The sequence below is a fragment of the Pseudophryne corroboree genome, chromosome 1 (assembly GCF_028390025.1).
Source record: "Pseudophryne corroboree isolate aPseCor3 chromosome 1, aPseCor3.hap2, whole genome shotgun sequence".
Taxonomy (NCBI): domain Eukaryota; kingdom Metazoa; phylum Chordata; class Amphibia; order Anura; family Myobatrachidae; genus Pseudophryne; species Pseudophryne corroboree.
In genome coordinates, this window is record NC_086444.1 from 849,706,251 (window position 1) to 849,727,425 (window position 21,175).

The window sequence follows — 21,175 nt, forward strand, 5'->3', positions numbered from 1 at the left end:
GGCAACCAAACGAAGCCTCCGCTCGGTCACCTGAAAGTGCAGCGTGAACTAAAGTGACAATCTACATACAAAACAACAATAAAAACAACGAATACATACTGATGATAGGGGATCTATAGCGGCCATGGCTTAAGTGAATAATTTAACCACAAATAATGAATCAACTCTGTAATGTTAATGGGGAGGTACATGGACTAATGGGGGGAGTGACTGATGGATACTAGAATAAATGATGGTAATTTAGAGGAAACACTGTAATCCTAGGTTCTCATTGAGACCCCCAGGTGACAGTGTTCCCAATTTATAAATCCATCTGGATTCCTTTTGCAGTAATGTCCTGTCCCTATTGCCACCCCTAAGCTTACGAGGAGCATGATCTATAAGGATGGCCCTAATACTGGCTACTCCATGGCCCATTAACATACAATGCTGTGCAAAAGGTTGTTCACTTTCTTTTTTGTCAAATGCCTTTTTGATGGCACTCCTATGAAGCGCCATTCTCTCACGGAACTGCCTAATGGTCTTGCCCACATATGCAAGACCACATGGGCACGTGAGAAGGTACACCACATGAGTGGTGGTACAGGTTAACCAATGTTTAATGGGAATTTTATGGCCTGTAGAGGGATGGTTAAAAAAGGTGCCTACTATCAATGTATTGCATGTGGCACATCCCAAACATCGGTAACAACCATTTTTGGCTCGTAGGAAATGGGATTCCCTATTGATGGCCATGTCAGAGATATCCAGTTTCACAATATGATCTCCAATGTTCCTCCCTCTAGTGTGGCTTGGCAGCAATGCTGCATTGGCTAAGGAGGACATGGCTCCATCTGTTTGTATTATAGGCCACATCTGCTTGGCTTTTTTCACTATCTGTTTACTCTTAGTGGTATATTTGTTAACCCAAGGGAATACTTCCCTCTTGGGTTGTTGGCAACCATGACTAGATGCCAAAGCTTGTTGGCGGCTCATATCCAAGACACGTCTTTTGGACGCCTCAAGATCCCCCGTGACGTCAACGGTGGGCGACGTGTTAGCGTGGCCGGATGGACTGGCGGGCGGCAGCGCCGTGGAGCAGGTGAGTATGATCTGCACTAATGTTTGTCTTGTTCAGTGTATATAAATGTATATGTTTGTTTAGTGAGCCTTGTCTGGCCCTGAGGACGGGGTTTGGTCCCCGAAACATGTTGGCCCAATAAAGTATTGTTTACTGAAGCTGTGAAGCCTGTATTGAGTGCCGCCTACACCACCAAATCTATATTTATATATATATATATATATATATACATACATACATACACACACACACACACACACACACACACACACACACACACACACACACACACACACACACACATACAAAAATAGGGAAGGCACTCAAAGGATTTTGTAAGTAGAAAAATGGTATATTCAATAATTATATAGTATCCATCAACGTTTCAGTGTGTGATTAGGTGTCACTATGTACTGTATTTGTAATATTTGTTTGTCATCCTGAAGACGGTATATCACACCGAAACGTTGATGGATAATATGTTATTATTGAATATAATATACTTCTACTTACAAAATCCTTTGAGTGCCGTCCCAATTTTTGGATATGTGTGGGCTTGTGAGAGGGAGAAGCGGCAGACTGACCAGATGAGGAGAAGACGGGGTGCCCACATCTGCAGCTGATACCTTCTTCGGGGATTTTTTGAACATCAATCAGTTCCTTTATGTGCACCTTTTAACTCCACAATCTGGTAGGTAGCCACCCTCATAGTTTATTTGCGGATGTAACAACTATGGAATATCATTTATATCCTTGCATGGATATTTGCTGCAGTGGACTTTTAATTAATTAAACTATTGTTTTTAAATTGTATCTATTTACCATTGTCCATTGTTCCTTTTGTTGCTAATACCTATACAGCATTCATGAACTTAACTTGAGGTTTCTTTGTTATTCAGTCGCACTGTCCTTTATTAAATTTCAAGATGCTGACATACCCGGGATTCAAACCCATAGCCTGTGGCATTGCAGTCAGAAAACCTATTCACTGAGCTATCTGCCCTTGCATAGAAAGGTAGATAGTTCCATAACACCTCAGCAGTGGAACAGGCTGATAGCATCCATGCCACGCCGCATTGAGGCAGTAATTCATGAAAAACTGGCCTAAACCAAGTACTGAGTACATATGCATGATTGTACTTTTCAGAGGGCCGACATTTCTGTATTTGAAATCCTTTTATTGATTTTATGTAATATTCTAATTTTTGGAGATTTTGGATTTGGGGGTTTTCTTAAGCTGTAAAACACAGTCATCAAAATTACAACAAATAAAGGCTTGAAATATCTCACTTTGCATGTAATGAGTCTATATAATATTAGTTTCACCTTTTAAATTGAATTACTCAAATAAATGAACTTTTGCACAATATTCTAATTTTCTGAGTTTCACCTGTATATTGAAACGTGTTATTTTGTCCAAATCCATTTTCTTACAGCGGTCTATAAATGTGTGTGTAATATATATATATATATATATATATATATATATATATAAAATAAATAAAATGGATAAGATTTAAGCGATCAATGATGGCATCAAGTGTTAGGGACTGTGTGTTACTTAAAAAATGGGATTTATTACAGAACAAAAACTATTTAAAATTGTACACAAAAGTTGCAAGATAAAAATAAAAACAAAATGGCACAGCAGATAAAAAGAATAATATAGCAGCAATACATCTATGTGTTCTAGCGGGAACACTATTCAGGAGACACATGAAGTCAGACCAGACGAAATGCGTTGGGTTAATCCTGATACCACTATTTGAATCCTCAGTTAAGCTATTTTACTTACTGATTTGCGTCCTTGACCTATAACGTACTGTGACTTTTATTTTTTATGTTTTTTTATTATTTTTTATGCATTTCATATGTTTATACAAAATTTTTTTCATATAAGGTTTGCAGTCCCCCATTTTTTGTGCTCCTTTTTTATGTTTTTTTATGTTTTATACTTAAAATAACTTTTTATGTGTCTCCTGAATAGTGTTCCCGCTAGAACACATAGATGTATTGCTGCTATATTATTCTTTTTATCTGCTGTGCCGTTTTGTTCTTATTTTTATCTTGCAACTTTTGTGTACAATTTCAAATAGTTTTTGTTCTGTAATAAATCCCATTTTTTAAGTAACACACAGTCCCTAACAATTGATGCCATCATTGGTCGCTTAAATCTTATCCATTTTATTTATCTTATTCTTTATCCTACACATGTCCTAGTGTGGGTCGTATTTAAGACCTAGCAGACGCCCTTTACATATAAGGGAGTGGAACATAGAGACTGTATATCTCTCTCTTTCTTTCTTTTTTGCTGACATACTGTGAAAAATACTCTACTCTATTTTTGGCGCTGTTAGTTCACCCCGTATACACACACATATATATATATATATATATCCTGCAGAACCATTCGGTTTTTATGTGAAGGGAAAAATCCCCTGTTTTTATGTAATAAATATAAAATTTCTGGATCACTGTTTCTATTTTTCATGGTTGTGGATGACAGTGCAATTTTAGCGCACCCAGATCCCCCCCCCCTTTTTTCCATACCTTATATTGGACCTCATCTAACAGGAGGTTCCCTCTGGTGTGCAGCTCGTTCTATATACACACAGCGCTAAGGGTTACCCCCCCTTTTGTCTTGATATTTATTTCTGTTAGATACCCTTTGGCTGCAGTGTGATGCCAGCACGCTTAGATAGAACCAAGAGGTCTCAGAATGTTAGGAATATCTTTGATGAGGATGAACTGTTAGTTCAGTTTGAGGAGGATGAGGATGAGTACTTTGGTTTTTTGAATTCTCTTGAAAAGCTAGCTTCTAAAGAAATGAGAAGTTGGTATGACTTAATAACACTAGAGAAATATTTAGAGGTAGGCCGTATTCCCCGAGGGCTCAGGATTTCTAAGCCACCCACATTTGGAGCGGATAATTTGCCGTTCATTAAAAAATGGAATTCAACTTTGGATGAATGTTCTGCCCAATTAATGAGCCTTATTATTAATGAAAGAAAATTAGAAATGGCGAAACTCCAAGAGGAAATCGCTAAAATTTAATCTACCTTGATTAAATTTGAAGACAGAGAGGAATATCAGAGAGATATGAAAGATCTTCAGTCTAAGATGGATAATCTTGAGAGAGATATTATCTCCAGGAAGCAAAAAAAGTTTCTAAGGGATAAGAAAGATTACGCTTTAGGACAAGTGCGCAACCCTATTATTAATAACGTTTATCCAGATAATACCAATCATTTTGGAAATGTCCCTCAGAGAGTAGGACAACAACAGACTAGAGGGTACCCCAGACGTCAATCGTACCGCCATTCATATCGTGAGCAGCATCAAAGAGAACAATCACCTTATTCAAGGAGATTGTTTGAACGGCAGCAATACCCCAAATGGGAATACCAACAATCCCGAAGAAACCGACAGAGGGATGATGGCCGCGGTAGGCAATTCCGGACTAGAATTCCATCTTATTATGATCGGCAAGAAGAAAATTATCACAATTCTGGAAGATTCGAAGTATTTCGTTCACCTACTCCGGATTCTAGAAGGCCAGGATATTTTTTAGACGTGAGACCAAGGAACAAACCTCCCACCTTACAACGAAATTGGATAGAAGAACTTCATACAAGACTGGATTCCCCTCAAGGTCTCAAAAGAGGCTTAGGTGGAAACGAGGAGCAAGAGGCAGAAGAAAGGTCCCCAAAGAAAAGGAGAGCCTTCCAATCACAGGAGAACAAACAAGCATCATCAACAACTCTAAAAAGGAATTATCGCTAGCTGAGGTCACTGTTCTGGATAAGGGCCTTAAGTTTGCCCCTGATTGTCATGTGGACAAATTTGGGCTCTTTATAGATCTTAATAAGTATATTCGAAATCTTACGGTTCAAAGACACTTTATTAAGAATCCTGTGGCGGCTGTCTCTGCACCAGACAGACCCATTGTGGCCCTTCCATCTCGGTTCAATCCAGTTGAATCTAGAGGCAGCCATCTTGATATTTTTTACAATCTTGTAAAAGATGATTTTAGGAAAATTAAACCTCTTAATAATAAATATTCAGGTAACTTGAGTTCCCAAGAAAGATCGGCCTTAAAATCATTGAAGAAAGAAGATAACATCATAATCAAACAGGCCGATAAGGGGGGTTCCGTTGTATTAATGGACAGGCAGTCATATTTGGATGAATCAGATAGGATCTTATTAGATGAGAGTACCTATGTGACACTTAAAGAAAACCCCACCAAAGACTTCAGTGAACAGTTGAATATCCTTTTGAATAGAGGGCTTAAAGAGGGTCATATACGTATTGAAGAATACAACTACCTTATGGTTAAGTTTCCCTCCACCCCTATATTTTACCATCTGCCGAAGGTTCACAAAAATAAAGACTACCCACCAGGAAGGCCTATCATCGCTGGCATGGATTCCTTAACAGCCAATCTCTCTCACTTTATTGATCTTAAACTACAGCCGTATGTGGCGCGGAACAGATCACACCTTAAAGATTCTACTTCTATTCTTCAAAAAATCAAAGATATAGCCTGGTCAGAAAATTACACCTGGCTCACTATAGATGTGCAGGCCTTATATTCCTCTATACCTCATTTAAAAGGAATTGAGGCCATTCAAACTGCGCTAGAAAATGGGACACCCTTGGATCCAAGGGAAGTCACCTTCCTTTTGGATTGTATTAAGTTTATATTACAGCACAATTTTTTTGAATATAATGGTATTTTTTACCTTCAAACCCAGGGAACTGCCATGGGTACTAAATTCGCTCCTGCATACGCAAATTTGTACATGAACAACTGGGAAGAGAAATATATATACGGGTCGGTTTTTGAACAGAACTTGGTACTTTACCAGCGTTATATTGATGACATCATCATAATTTGGCAAGGATCTTCTTCAGGCATTAACGATTTTATGACCTATATCAATACACATGATTACAACCTTCTGTTTACTCATAAGATGGATAAAACGGTTATAGAATATCTGGACCTTGAATTTAAAGGCTCTCCAGGCAACATCATCGAGACAAAAACCTACTTTAAATCAGTCGATGCTAACAGCTTTATTCCGCACACGAGTTGCCATCATCCTTCTTGGAAGAGGGGTGTCCCTTTTTCACAATTTATCCGTGTGAGAAGGAATTGTAGCAATATAGAAGATTATTGGGATCAATCACAGATACTCTTTGATCGATTTATACAAAGAGGTTATGAAAGATCACTATTAGAGAAGGCCAGATTGAAAGCTTCTGAGAAAATTAGAGATGACCTTTTACTGTCCAGACCCAGAGCCAAGGGAGGATTGAACGCGAGACCGTTCATTACCCAATATAACAAGGAAAATCATTTCATACGGAAAATATTAGATCGTCATTGGGGTATCCTTCTTAAGGATCCCGTACTAGGACCACATTTACCGATTAGACCAACCATGGTTTTCCGTAAGTCTGCTAATTTAAAAAGTTTATTAGCCCCAAGCATGTTACCACAGAGATCCTCTAAACAGGAGGTTAGTAATCTGTGGCTGCCTAAAAAAACTGGTTGCAGACCATGCAATCATTGCATTTGTTGCAAATATATGGACCGATCTACATTTAGTTTTAAATTAGAATCTGGTAGAACCTATACTATGAATGATTCAGTTAACTGTAATTCCGAATATGTGGTCTACAGAGTCTCTTGCGGTTGTGGCCTTTTCTATATTGGCAAAACTAAGAGACAGCTTAAGCAATGCATACAAGAACATATGCGCAACATAAAAAATAAAGTTAAGATCCATAGTGTTCCTCGTCACTTTGCTGCCAAACATAATTCTGAGCTCCATACTTCTACTTTTGCATTCACTGTATTAGAGCATATTAAAACCCAGATTAGAGGTGGTAGTAGAGACTTACTTCTCGCTAAACGAGAGAGTTTTTGGATCTTTACCCTTGACACCTTAGCCCCACAGGGTCTAAATGAAGGGATTGATGTAGTTTCCTTTGTTTAGTATTATATGCTTGCTTCCCCCTCTTTTTGCTTTTTAGTCCTTATCAACCATATGTTGATAAACAGGTAGCCTACTTTAATCCCACGTTAAAACAGGGTTTTTCTATATATGAATTGAGAGAATTTAGTTGACTGCTGATACATCTTTGTAGTATCTTAAACCCCTTAAACATTAGTTTTAGTTTGTCATCCATCACCACAATTTATGTTGCCATGCTGTCATTGTATTTTTTATGTTTTTCTATTTTTAGTTTATTGTTAAACGACCATATTGGGATTTTTGTAACCCCGTCATCGTTATTGTAAATATGGAGACAAATTGGTTGTAAAGTTAGCAGTGTTATTTACTAGCTCTGAGCTACATTATAAATATGTATACAACATATAGTTTTATGTTTAACTTGACTCCACACTTACAGTATTTATTGCTATTGTGGATTCGTCCTGAATATTATTTAATTATTCACTTATATTATTTTTGATTAATGGTATTAATGGGTCATTATGCCCTCCTAATTAGGCACATATTCATTCATTTTTCATAAGCGTATTTAATTATCAGGTCATTAGGCCTTCTTAATTAGGCACATATTTATTTCCCATAAGCGTATCTAATTGTTAAGCACTTATTATTTTCAATTTTTAAGTAGTTTCACCTGTCACTTTTTTTATTTATTAATACAGGTGGATCGTATGTCTGTATATGCGGTTTAGAGCCGCAGAGTCCCTAGCGCGTTAGTCCGGTGGAGCACACGGGATTTTCGTTTTGCGTTCCACCTTTTTGATTCGTTGTATATTTTTTAATTTTAATTTTGGCCACATTGTATAGGGTGGAACGGTGTCTCCTGATGGTGTAGCGCATATGCATGCGTTCCACCGCAGTAACACTTCTTGACGGACACTTCCTGACGGTGGAGCGCATAATGGCCGTGCGTTCCACCGCCGTAATTATAATAAGTTTATCTTTCCCCAGACCATCACCCATCTAGCTACGGCGGAACGGTCGGCGTCATTGCGTCCCATCGGGATGTGGTCTACCCCCCGTAGAGGAGCGCATGTTATTCTGTATGTTGTATATACTTAAGGTTACATTTTTCAGCGCTGGTGGAACACACTTCCGGAGAAAAAAAGGGTGATGAACTCTGGCGCAAGGGAAGTCTGCCCAATCAAACCCCTAAACCTGCCCAAACAACAGGTAAAAATTAATACAAAAGGGAGAAAAAAGGGGTATGATCAAAGGCGCCTGAAGTGGTGGGAAGGGAAGAAATGGAAAGGGATAAAAGGTACACGAGGTAATTAATTGGATTATAACATATGCAAAACAAATACAAAATAAATAAAATTAATTTCAACAATACTTGGTGTATTCTTCAAACGGGTCTCAATCAGAACGTCCGTCTATGGTAAGAAGCCTCAATGGATATATAAAATAGAAAAAATAACAAAGAAAAACCAATGTGTAGTAGGTTTAAAAAAGTCTATAAAGCAATGGTGTCCGGAAGATGGAGCCCTGGTGATTGGGGAACTTGATAGCAGAAAGGACAGGGTCTCACCACCAATTCTTTCAAGAGTAGGGACGTACCAAGACTCACAGTGAAGAAGATGGGAGAAAGCACATAAAGGTATCTTTATCTTTTTCTGATCGATATAAGGTACAGCGTACCTCACTCACATGTATAGCAGAAGATTTCCTCATATAATGGTATCTTTCAAAAATGGATCCAACGAAATTGATTTCAATAAAATGTTTCTTTTTAATGATTGACAAAAGTCAATTTGAAGTAAAATAAAAACAAATACAGAAGCCAATGTGAAAACCTTATTAGGTGTATACACCTTGAAAAAGACCTTAGGGTTGAAACGGCGTTGGTGCATGCTGAGAGTGGATTTCTTTTATTGACCTAAGCCTGATCACCTCTGTAAGGTACACGGGGGTTTATTTACAGGAGGGAATTCCGGATTACCCTCTTGTTTTTTTTTTTGGAGTTTATCAACATTCTCTCCCCACACCCCCGTTGTTACCATACAAATAAGGTTTTCACATTGGCTTCTGTATTTGTTTTTATTTTACTTCAAATTGACTTTTGTCATTCATTAAAAAGAAACATTTTATTGAAATCAATTTCGTTGGATCCATTTTTGAAAGATACCATTATATGAGGAAATCTTCTGCTATACATGTGAGTGAGGTACGCTGTACCTTATATCGATCAGAAAAAGATAAAGATACCTTTATGTGCTTTCTCCCATCTTCTTCACTGTGAGTCTTGGTACGTCCCTACTCTTGAAAGAATTGGTGGTGAGACCCTGTCCTTTCTGCTATCAAGTTCCCCAATCACCAGGGCTCCATCTTCCGGACACCATTGCTTTATAGACTTTTTTAAACCTACTACACATTGGTTTTTCTTTGTTATTTTTTCTATTTTATATATCCATTGAGGCTTCTTACCATAGACGGACGTTCTGATTGAGACCCGTTTGAAGAATACACCAAGTATTGTTGAAATTAATTTTATTTATTTTGTATTTGTTTTGCATATGTTATAATCCAATTAATTACCTCGTGTACCTTTTATCCCTTTCCATTTCTTCCCTTCCCACCACTTCAGGCGCCTTTGATCATACCCCTTTTTTCTCCCTTTTGGAACACCCTTCCGGTTTCTGTATTTCCGGTTGTTGGAACGCGGAAATATGCGTTCCACCTATATTAATTAAGCTTTATCTTTTGTTATTTTTGTTTATTCTATTTATTGAATAAACTATTAGGTTTTTGACACATACACTATTGTCTCCATTTAATAATTTGATCCCTACTTTAATCATGTATCAAGTTTTCTTTCATTTTGTCAATTAGACTCCATTACCTACCCCAGGAAGTGATGTAGTTTCAATTTTGGTATAAATATCCTGCTGGTGGTGCTCTCTTCCAGTTACACTCTGGACTTTGAGAGAACCACTACATGCTCATCTAGTAAGTACCACTGTCACTGTCTTGCCTCCATATATTGATACGGGGATGGTTTTGTTTATTTAATGTATATTTATTGTGATTGTCCCTATATTGTATTAGTGGGCTAAATATATTTTTTACCTACCATTATAGGTTTCATTCACTGTGAAGAAATATTAAATTGAGGTTGAGCGTTAGTCTTCTTCACATAGAGCCAGAGTATATTTATCTTGATTATATGGCTGGTAGGTATTTGGACTTCTATTCCACTCGGAGTCTCTAGTCACCCCATGTCTAGTTTGATTGACTTTTGAAATACTGGTTCCTCTTTTTTATATTTTTAGGTAATTTTTCCATGTTCTGTTAAATATGGTCCGTTTTTAAATACGGAAACCTATTGACGGATTATCCGCCATTTACCAATTCTGGGTATGTAACATCTTTTTCCTCTCGCTTTTCTCCTCCGCCTCCTCCTCTTTCAATTTATAAGATCTCTCATTAATTTTTTTTTTTTGCTCTTTAGGTTTATACCTGTTTTATCATTTTTAATGCGATATACGTCCTTTCAGGATATTCTATAAACAAGTCTGGCACTTGGTATGTATAGGCTCACTAAATACGAACAATGATTAAGAGTCTCTAGATCTTATACCTAGTTATTTCTATCTAGATAAACACCCCTGAAGAAGTCCCTGATTGGGACGAAACGCGTTGGATTTCCACAAGTACTGTTTCCACCATCATACACAGTCTGTTTGATAATGTTTCATTAACATTGAATGTACACTGTTCATCGTGTATTGGTATGAATTGTATTGTCTGAAAATCCTGCAAGAACCATTCGGTTTTTATGTGAAGGGAAAAATCCCCTGTTTTTATGTAATAAACATTAAATTTCTGGATCACTGTTTCTATTTTTCATGGTTGTGGATGACAGTGCAATTTTAGCGCACCCAGATCCCCCCCTTTTTTTCCATACCTTATATTGGACCTCATCTAACAGGAGGTTCCCTCTGGTGTGCAGCTCGTTCTATATACACACAGCGCTAAGGGTTACCCCCCCTTTTGTCTTGAGATATATATATATATATATATATATATATATATATATATATATATATATATATATATATATATATATATATATATATATATATATATATATATTTATTGTAAGAATTGGTGAATACAAGCGCCCAAGAGTGTAATGAGTATATCAAGGGGAGAGAAGGTATAGGGAAAGGGATGATAAAAAATTGGCTTAGATCACTTATCTGGTAAAAGAGAAGCTTTGCTCAAGCAGCACTCTTTTGTGGCTTAATACATGTAAAATGAAAAAGAAGAGCAAACATAGTGTGTACTGTTTACAATTTCATATTATATCACTGCATAATTTCACGGGCCTAATTAGGGAACCAGCTTATTCCCAATTGGAATCAATAGGCAGCCTGAGCAGTATACATATTAAAAATACATACATTTAATACACATAATAACATAAAAAATACATAAAATTAGCTGAATAACATGCGTACAGAATAAAAAGATATATAAAGCTTATCTGTCCATAAATGGCTGGAAAGCATGCGTACAGAATTGAAATTTGTATGAAGCTTATCTGTCCATAAAAGGAAATGTCAGCAGGTAGTCCCAATATATATATATATATATATATATATATATATATATATATATATATATATATATATATATAGGGTCTTTATAGCATGTGCTTTCTCTGGGATCTTTCTTGTCGTGCACCTTAGGTCCCTATTGGAAAAGTGTGTGGGGGGTGGAGAATCTCTCTCTGGTACAGGGCACCAAAAAGTTTAGTTACAGCTCTGCGGTAAGGTGCTTACTGTGCTTGGATATGCCAACTCACCATCATATCTGTACCATTGATGCAGCAACTTCATGCCTCTCCAGTTGACACCAGTCAATAACTATATGAAAATTAAGACTAAAAATGGTAAACATGTATTTAAAAAAAAAAAAGAAGTGCATTATATGTACTTACATGAATACGTCTGCTGTCTTTTCATAAGGGAAAACTGCAGGATGCTGCAAGTTTTCTCAAGAGGAAAATGTTTTGCATGGTACAAGTTAGTCTGTGTGAGGATTTACGGCATTTCCAGAATTTAAGAAGCAAGGTCAGCAGTCTTTTGGGACCAGTTCTAGAGCTAGAGTCCTGAATTAGGGCACAGACTGAGGGCTAAGATTAAACATGATGTAGTTTCAGATTCCAAACTGGGGCTGAAGTGAGGGCATTTTTTTACCTTAACATTGTACTTTAACCACTTAACTGAAGATTTTTTTCCCCCAAAACAAAAACGCTCCGAAGTTGTGGGGGGCTTTTATTAGTGAAATAGGTGAAGAACATGAATTTAACCTTATCCAAAATGATTTTAGTTAAAAATATATATATATATTATTATTCTTTTTTTAAATAATTTTCCACAAACATCGGTAACATTGTGACGTTATTTCCCCCCCCCAAGACAGTCGCCAGGTACACTGGGGGGAGGGGGCAGGGGGTGGGGAAGGGTCAGGGGGGTGGCTTGGGATGGTTGTTTTACACTTTCCCAGCGGCTGCCATTGTCTGCAGCCGCTAGGTGGGGGTCCTGCTGCGCTCACCAATCAGAAATGATTGGCAGCACGGCAACACTGAGGGGAGGGTGCAGGGAGGCAGAGGTACCATCCGGTCCCTCTGCCAGCAGCAGCGGAGGGAAGTTTCTCTTCCCTACCGCTGCTAACACTGTTTATCTGAAGTGACCAGATCAGACTTGCTGATCTGGTCACTTGCTGGTATGGTTGCATCTGAAGCGACCAATGGTGCAAGTAGAAAAACCTTATAGGTACTGTGTGCACGCGCCGAAGGCACGCGTGCCAAAAAAATGGGTGTGGCCAAATGGCACATTGGGCGTGGCCAATGAAAATGGGGTGTGATACACATATGGGGGGGCAGATACACATGACCCCAATAGTGCCAGATACACGTTGCCCCACAGTGCCAGATATACATTGCCTCACAGTGCCAGATACACATTGCCCCCAGAGTGCCAGATATACACTGCCCCCCAGTTCCAGATACAGAAATGCCCCCACAGTGCCAGATATCCGCCAGTGCCAGATACAGAAATGCCCCCAGTGCCAGATACACATGTCCCCACAGTGCCAGATATGCCCCCAGTGCCAGATACACATGTCCCCGCAGTGCCAGATTTGCCCCCAGTGCCAGGTACACAAGACCTCACAGTGCCCCCCCTTTCCCTGCTGCTTACCGTGCTGCTGCTTTCCTGTGTGTGGGGGGAGGAGAGCGCAGCGTGCGCCTCTCCTGCCTCTCAGTCTCCGGCGGCGGTGCTGATGTCTACCTTCAATTAGGCGCCGATCCGTGAGCCAATCAAAGCTCGTGGTCCAGCAGCCAGTCAGGAGCCTTGGCTGCCGGTCCGAGAGATCTGGTTGGCTCACGGGCCGGCGCCGAATTGAAGGTAGACACTGAGGGGCAGGAGAGGCGCAAGCTGCGCTCTCCTCCCCTCACAGCAGCAGCGCAGTGAGCAGCAGTGGAGGGAAGGAGCGGTGGCCGGGAGGCATTCGAGCCGCATGCAGAGGTTGAAAGAGCCGCATGGGGTTCGAGAGCCGCGGGTTGGCCACTGCTGGTCTAGTTGGTGAGTGCAATTAGCGGCGTACCGGCGGCGGTGGGTACGGCGTACCCACGGCTAAATTCTTAAGGGTACGCCGTACCTGCCCACTCGCTGGATGCGACCATGCCAGGCAAGTAGTTAAAGAAATTTTCCTCACTGAAATTGTTGGAGAGGAGTGCGCTCCTGCACTGGCTCCTTCTCCTTCTCTGTGTTGTAATCCCGGCAAGATGACATCATGGTGCATGCATGACCCTGTCTAGTACTTGGCTCCTTAGAGGTCAATCAGTATTCCAGTGTTACTACCTCCCATTACCACTGATATAGCCACCGCTAGTGACCATCTATTTTCACTGTGTTACTGCTGTTACCAATAAACCTGCAAGTCATGACCCACTGCGTGGCCTATTGAAATCACCCAGTTTCTACACCAGCAGGTGATATCTAGGTGATGAGCCCAGTACCCCAGATGTGAAGAATACAGTGAAGTCCTGCATTTTATTCAAGTACAGAAAATGTACAGTGCAGCAGCTTGCATGACCTTCATTAAATTAATAGGATTTTAATACCTACCGGTAAATCCTTTTCTCTTAGTCCGTAGAGGATGCTAGGGATGCTTCAAGAACCATGGGGTATAGACGGGATCCGCAGGAGACATGGGCACACTATAAGACTTTGAATGGGTGTGAACTGGCTCCTCCCTCTATGCCCCTCCTCCAGACCCCAGTTATAGGAACTGTGCCCAGGGAGAAGGACAAGGAAAAGGATTTATTTAATTATTTTAAACTAAGGTGAGATACATACCAGCTCACACCTCCAACACGCCGTACAACATGGCATTCAACAAACAGCGCAGGCAACGGCATGACCAACAACAGTCACAGATTGACTGAACTCAATGCAACATGAGCGTAACTATAACCAAACTGCAGATACAGCCCGCACTGGGACGGGCACCCAGCATCCTCTACGGACTAAGAGAAAAGGATTTACCAATAGGTATTAAAATCCTATTTTCTCATACGTCCTAAAGGATGCTGGGGATGCTTCAAGAACCATGGGGTTTATACCAAAGCTCTAGAACGGGCGGGAGAGTGCGGATGACTCTGCAGCACCGATTGACCAAACAAGAGGTCCTACTCAGCCAGGGTATCAAACTTGTAAAACTTCGCAAAGGTGTTTGATCCCGACCAAGTAGCAGCTCGGCAAAGTTGTAACGCCGAGACTCCACGGGCAGCCGCCCAGGATGAACCCACCTTTCTGGTAGAATGGGCTTTCACCGATTTCGGTAACGGCAATCCTGCCGTAGAATGAGCCTGCTGAATCGTATTACAAATCCAGCGCGCAATAGTCTGCTTAGAAGCAGCAGCCCCAATCTTGCTGGGAGCCCACAGGACAAACAAAGCCTGTGTTTTCTTAATCTGAGCCGTTCTGGCGACATAGACCTTCAAAGCTCTGACCACATTGAGAGACTTTGAATCCGCCAAGGCATCAGTAGCCACTGGCACCACAATAGGCTGGTTCACGTGAAAAGATGAAACCACTTTCGGTAGAAATTGCTGACGAGTTCTCAACTCCGCTCTATCAGCATGGAAAATTAAATAGGGGCTTATGTGAGACAAAGCCGCCAACTCAGACACTCGCCTTGCGGACGCCAAGGCCAACAACATGACTACTTTCCAAGTAAGGAATTTTAACTCAACCTTGCGCAAAGGTTCAAACCAATGCGATTGCAGGAACTGCAACACCACATTAAGATCCCACGGTGCCACAGGAGGCACAAATGGAGGTTGGATGTGTAGCAAGTCTTTCATGAAGGTCTGAACTTCTGGAAGGAAGGCCAATTCTTTCTGAAAAAAGATCGACAAGGCCGAAATCTGTACTTTAATGGAGCCTAACTTTAGGCCCACATCCACACCTGCTTGTAGAAAATGGAGCAAACGCCCCAGGTGAAATTCTTCCGTAAGAGCCTTCTTGGATTCACACCAAGGCACATATTTTCTCCAAATACGGTGGTAATGCTTTGCCGTTACTTCTTTCCTAGCCTGAAGAAGTGTGGGAATGACTTCACTGGGAATACCCTTTCGAGCTAGGATTTGGCGTTCAACCTCCACGCCGTCAAACGCAGCCGCGGTAAGTCCTGATACACGCACGGCCCCTGTTGTAACAGGTCCTCCCGAAGAGGAAGAGGCCAGGGATCTTCTATGAGCAATTCCTGAAGGTCTGGATACCAGGCCCTTCTTGGCCAATCCGGAACAATGAGTATCACCTGAACCCTTGTTCTTCTTATAATTTTTATCACCTTTGGAATGAGTGGAAGTGGAGGGAACACATATACCGACGGAAATACCCACAATGTCACTAGGGCGTCCACCGCTATCGCTTGAGGGTCCCTTGACCTGGAACAATATCTCTGAACTTTTTTGTTGAGGCGGGATGCCATCATGTCTACTTGAGGAACTCCCCAACGACTTGTCACTTCTGCAAAGACCTCTTGATGAAGACCCCACTCTCCTGGATGAAGATCGTGTCTGCTGAGGAAGTCTGCTTCCCAGTTGTCCACTCCTGGAATGAAGACTGCTCACAGAGCGCTGGCACGTCTTTCCACCCAGCGAAGAATCTTCATGGCCTCGGCCATCGCCGCTCTGCTCCTTGTTCCACCCTGGTGGTTTATGTACGCCACTGCTGTCACGTTGTCTGACTGAATCAAGACAGGCAGACCTCGAAGAAGATGTTCTGCTTGCAGGATGCCGTTGTAAATGGCCCTTAATTCCAGAATGTTTATGTGTAGACAAGCTTCCTGGCTTGACCACTTTCCCTGAAAGTTTCTTCCCTGTGTGACTGCTCCCCAGCCTCGGAGGCTTGCCTCTGTGGTCACCAGGATCCAATCCTGAATCCCGAACCTGCGTCCCTCCAGAATGTGAGAACTGTGCAGCCACCACAGAAGGGAGATTCTGGTCCTGGGAGATAGAATTATTTTCCGGTGCATGTCCAGGTGAGTCCCGGACCACTGGTCCAACAGGTTCCACTGAAACACCCTGGCATGGAACCTGCCATACGGAATGGCCTCGTAGGCCACCATCCTCTTCCCCAGCAACCGAGTGCATTGAAGAACTGACACCTTTGCTGGTTTCAGAACCTGTTTTACCATGTTCTGTATTTCCAGAGCTTTTTCCACTGGAAGAAAAACTCTGTAATTCTGTATTCAGAATCATACCCAGGAACGACAGCCGTGTCGTCGGATCCAACTGTGATTTTGGCAAATTTAGGAGCCAACCATGTTTTTGCAGAATCGTCAGTGAAAAGGCAACATTTTTCAGCAACTGCTCCTTGGATCTCGCCTTTTTGAGGAGATCGTCCAAGTACGGGATAATTGTGATTCCCTGCTTGCGCAGGAGAACCATCATTTCCGCCATCACTTTGGTGAAAATCCTCGGAGCCGTGGACAGACCAAACAGCAACGTCTGAAATTGGTAATGACAATCCTGAACAGCAAACCTCAGGTAAGCCTGATGTGGAGGATATATGGGGACATGCAAGTAGGCATCCTTTATGTTGACCGACATCATAAAATCCCCCTCCTCCAGAGTGGAGATCACTGCTCGGAAAGATCCCATCTTGAATTTGAATTTTTTTAGAAAGAAATTGAGGGATTTTAGGTTCAGAATCAGTCTGACAGAGCCATCCGGCTTCGGGACCACGAACAGGCTCGAATAAAAACCTTCCCCCTGGCTGTCATGGAAGGTGGCTGTGCATCTCCTCTGCTCCTGCAGGCATAGCACTTTTACTGGCTTTTCACCCCCCTTATCTGCTCCCTAAGTACTCCAGAAACCCCTCTGTGGCCTCTCCTGCCTAGCTGTTGGTGTTTGGGGGACCCGCGGAGTCGGGGAGCGCTTCTAAGCGCTCCTGCAGATTGCGGCCTTTCCCCCAGACGGAAGCCGGGACCTGGAGTTTTGTGACGGCCCGGACCGTCCTTCCGGAGGTGAACTCCTGCCGTGCGTCGGCTGCTGGCGGACCCTGCTTCCCTGCCCGGATCCCTCCTATCCTACCTGGGGAGCAGTGAGCCGGACCTGTCTGCGGGGGTGAGTACGCTCCACGTACGGAGCTCCGTCTGCGGCCGCCACGTCTGCTGCCCTCCGGAGCCGCCGGGCCGCCTACGTGTCTGCCGCCTCCTTCCTACCAAGCGGCCGGAGTCCCACGGCGCTGTGCGATCAGCCGCCCGGACTTCCCGGCCTCCTCTATAGCGGGCCGCTCGCCTCCCGCTCCCCTGCCCTGCAGGCTCCGGTGCTCCTCCTGTCCTCTGGCGTGCTGCTACGGGATCCCCCGGTGCTGCCTGTGACCCCTGCCTCAATAGTTATATTAACCCCTCTATTGAGGCTCACTCCCCTCCTTCCCGCATACACATACACCCCTTGCGTGCCAGGATACTATCACTGCCACGGGAGTCGGGCTCGCGGAGCCGGGGGGGGGGTCTCCTACCCCTCTGCAGGTTGCGGCCTATCTCCTCTCCTGAAGCCGGGGGCTCAATTTACCACTTTATCCAGCTGGAGCCAAGACAGACCCTATTACTGACCCTCAGCTGTAGTTCCTATAGAAAACTCCCCCTGGTGGCTACCTTAGGAAAATCCACCTGAGATGTGCATCTCTATTCAAATATGAGAAACCGATTGAATGCCTTTCTACCCCGCTGAGACGCCCCAGCGGTCTAGTGCCATAGATGCGTGCTACGCTAGACTGCCGTTGCCACTGATACCCTAATGAACTGCTGATGCCAACCCACAGGGAGCTACACCGCTGAAGGCATTCTTATGTGAGTTATGCAACCTTATTTCACCTTGTTACCTTGACCTTAAGGAATCTAAGCTTCTCGATGCAGATTGTGCGATGCCCAGGAACAAGAAATCTTCTCAAAAGACCGGCACATCAACTCCGCGGGGGAACATGTCACAGTCCGCTATGAGATCATTCTTACAATTCACCTCGCCCGCTTTAACAGAAAACCCTTCTGCTTCAAACTCCCCCCTCTCCCCGCCTGCCCCTCACCCATCCCCTCCAAGTGCAGACGTACCACATGCCTGCCCTCCAGGAGGTAGGGATCTACAAGATATCTTAGCCTATATGAAAAATCTACCCACTAAACAGGATCTGCAAGATACAGTGAGACGTGAACTGGCCACCATGAGACAAGACATTTCCCACATCTCTGACTGGGTGACGAGCTTAGAGGTCCACCAGGTCTCTTCCGACACATTCCTGAAGTCATTGACGAATGTCATTGAAGCTCAGTCGACAGAGATTCGCTCTCTCCAAACACGGTTAACAGATTTGGATAACAGAGGGAGGAGAAACAACATCCGTGTGCGGGGTTTGCCAGAAGACGTCCCTCAAACAGGCCTGGTTGACGCTCTTACGAAAATCTTCAATGAGATATTAGGTAACGACCCCAACGATACTATCACCTTCGATAGGGCCCATCGTGCTCTGAAACCAAGAGGTCTCTCCGCAGACAGACCACGTGATGTCATCTGCAGACTGCATTATTTTTCTCAGAAGGACGACATCATGCGCAAGGTACGCCACCTCGATGGAGTTGATTTCAACGGTTCAATGATTCATATCTATCAACACTTGTCCTGGCACACCCTCCAACAATGGAAAGCCCTCAAGCCCCTAACAGACGAGCTCCGTAAACGCCAATTGAAATACCGTTGGGGCTTTCCCTTTAATCTCCAAGTCTCCTCCTCGGGGAAAACCCACATCCTCAACTCCTACTCAGATCTCCCTGTGTTCTGTAAAGGTCTTGGCCTACCGAAACTTGACTTACGCGACTGGGACTTCCCTACTCCAGCGTTGCCATCTCTCCAACCCCCGAGTACAGGAATCCTCTGGCAGGTGGTGCGGAAGACCGGGAGGAAAAGCTCCAATGAATCCCCCTCTGACAATGACTCAAATGCTAGCTGATTGATAACCTGAGACCTTTTGTTTGTTCTTGTTCTCCTTAAATTATCTCTCTAGGTTACAGCGTGATACTATTTCTCACCACTGATGAGCCTTCATCCAATATTTTGCTGTTGCTGGGGCAATGCCCCTCCCATTATATATTGGGCCGTTGATTGTCGGCTCCTGTTTCCTGACTATGAGATTTCTTCCATCCTACCATTCGAAGCTTTCTTCATGTTAACAAGGTTTACAGTTTACAGTTTACAATTAGTTAAAACTAAGTATGTATAATGATTACTGCATTATTATTATTATTATTTTTTTTCCCATTTTTCAATATGCCTCTGGCGGTGGCTCCCTCACTCGCCCCTTACCCGCTCCTGGCTGTTATGCCTCTTTGGTTTCTGATCCTTAGATGGATCAGCTACCCCATTGCGGGTTTTTTGACTGTTATTGTTGTTTTTTCTAATTGCTCTTTTCCTCTCTCTTTCCCCTCCTGTTCCTTCCTCTTTCCTCTTGTTGACCACCCCGGGCCCACCGCCTTCTACTATGACTTATGTCTCCCATGACATCCCCTGGTAGAGTCAAACTAACATCTATCAACACGAAGGGCCTTAATGTACCGGAGAAAAGAGCCTCCCTTTTACGGTCTCTTTGGGCCGATAGAGTAGATGTTGCACTGGTCCAAGAGACGCATTTTAAAATCTCAGCTAATATCCCCTCCTTGACTAACTACCGTTTCCCTCAGGCCTTTTATAATAACAACCCAGACTCTAAATCAAAAGGTGTAGCAATATTATTCTCTAGGACCCTTCGGCTGTCAGACATATCAGTTCATAAAGCTGATCCCGGGTCGTCTCCTGATAGTGCGTTGTAAAATATGCATGTGCCCATACACATTTGTTGCACTTTATGCCCCAAATAGGGACCAGGTCCCATTTTTTCGCTCCGCCCTTTCCCAGATGGAACCTCTCCTTTCAGGCGTTGTTGTTTTGGGGGGTGACTTAAATTGGATAATGGACCCATCCTTAGACTCATCCTCTAATGCCCCCCGGACCTCCCAACGTCAATACCGACAGGTTAGAAGACTGTTCTATGATCTCCAGCTGGCCGACTCATGGAGGGTCCTTCACCCCTCCGATAGAGATTACTCCTTCTACTCAACCCCACACAAAGCTTACTCCCGTCTCGATTACCTATTCCTTAGTCACAGACATCTCCCTTTTTTTTTAATTAAACTTTTTTATTGATAGTATGCAAGTTTACAGATTGTCTTATTTATAACTGTAATAGATTCAAGTTCTCCAAAGAGAAAATATATCATAATATGATAGAGTATAGAAGGTAACTATCTAATTTTCCTTTTTAATCATGACCAAATACAAACATGTAGACAAGACAGAGACACTTGGGAAGAAAGAGGGGGGAGGGGGGGGGGAAAGATTAGAGATGTAGATATGCAGGAGATAGTAGGCATTAGATTACAATACAGTATTTTCAGCAAAGGCTTCATATATAAGGTGGATAAATCTGTTAATACATTCGTAAGATTTTTCTAAATTATTAGTCTAGCAGTCCAT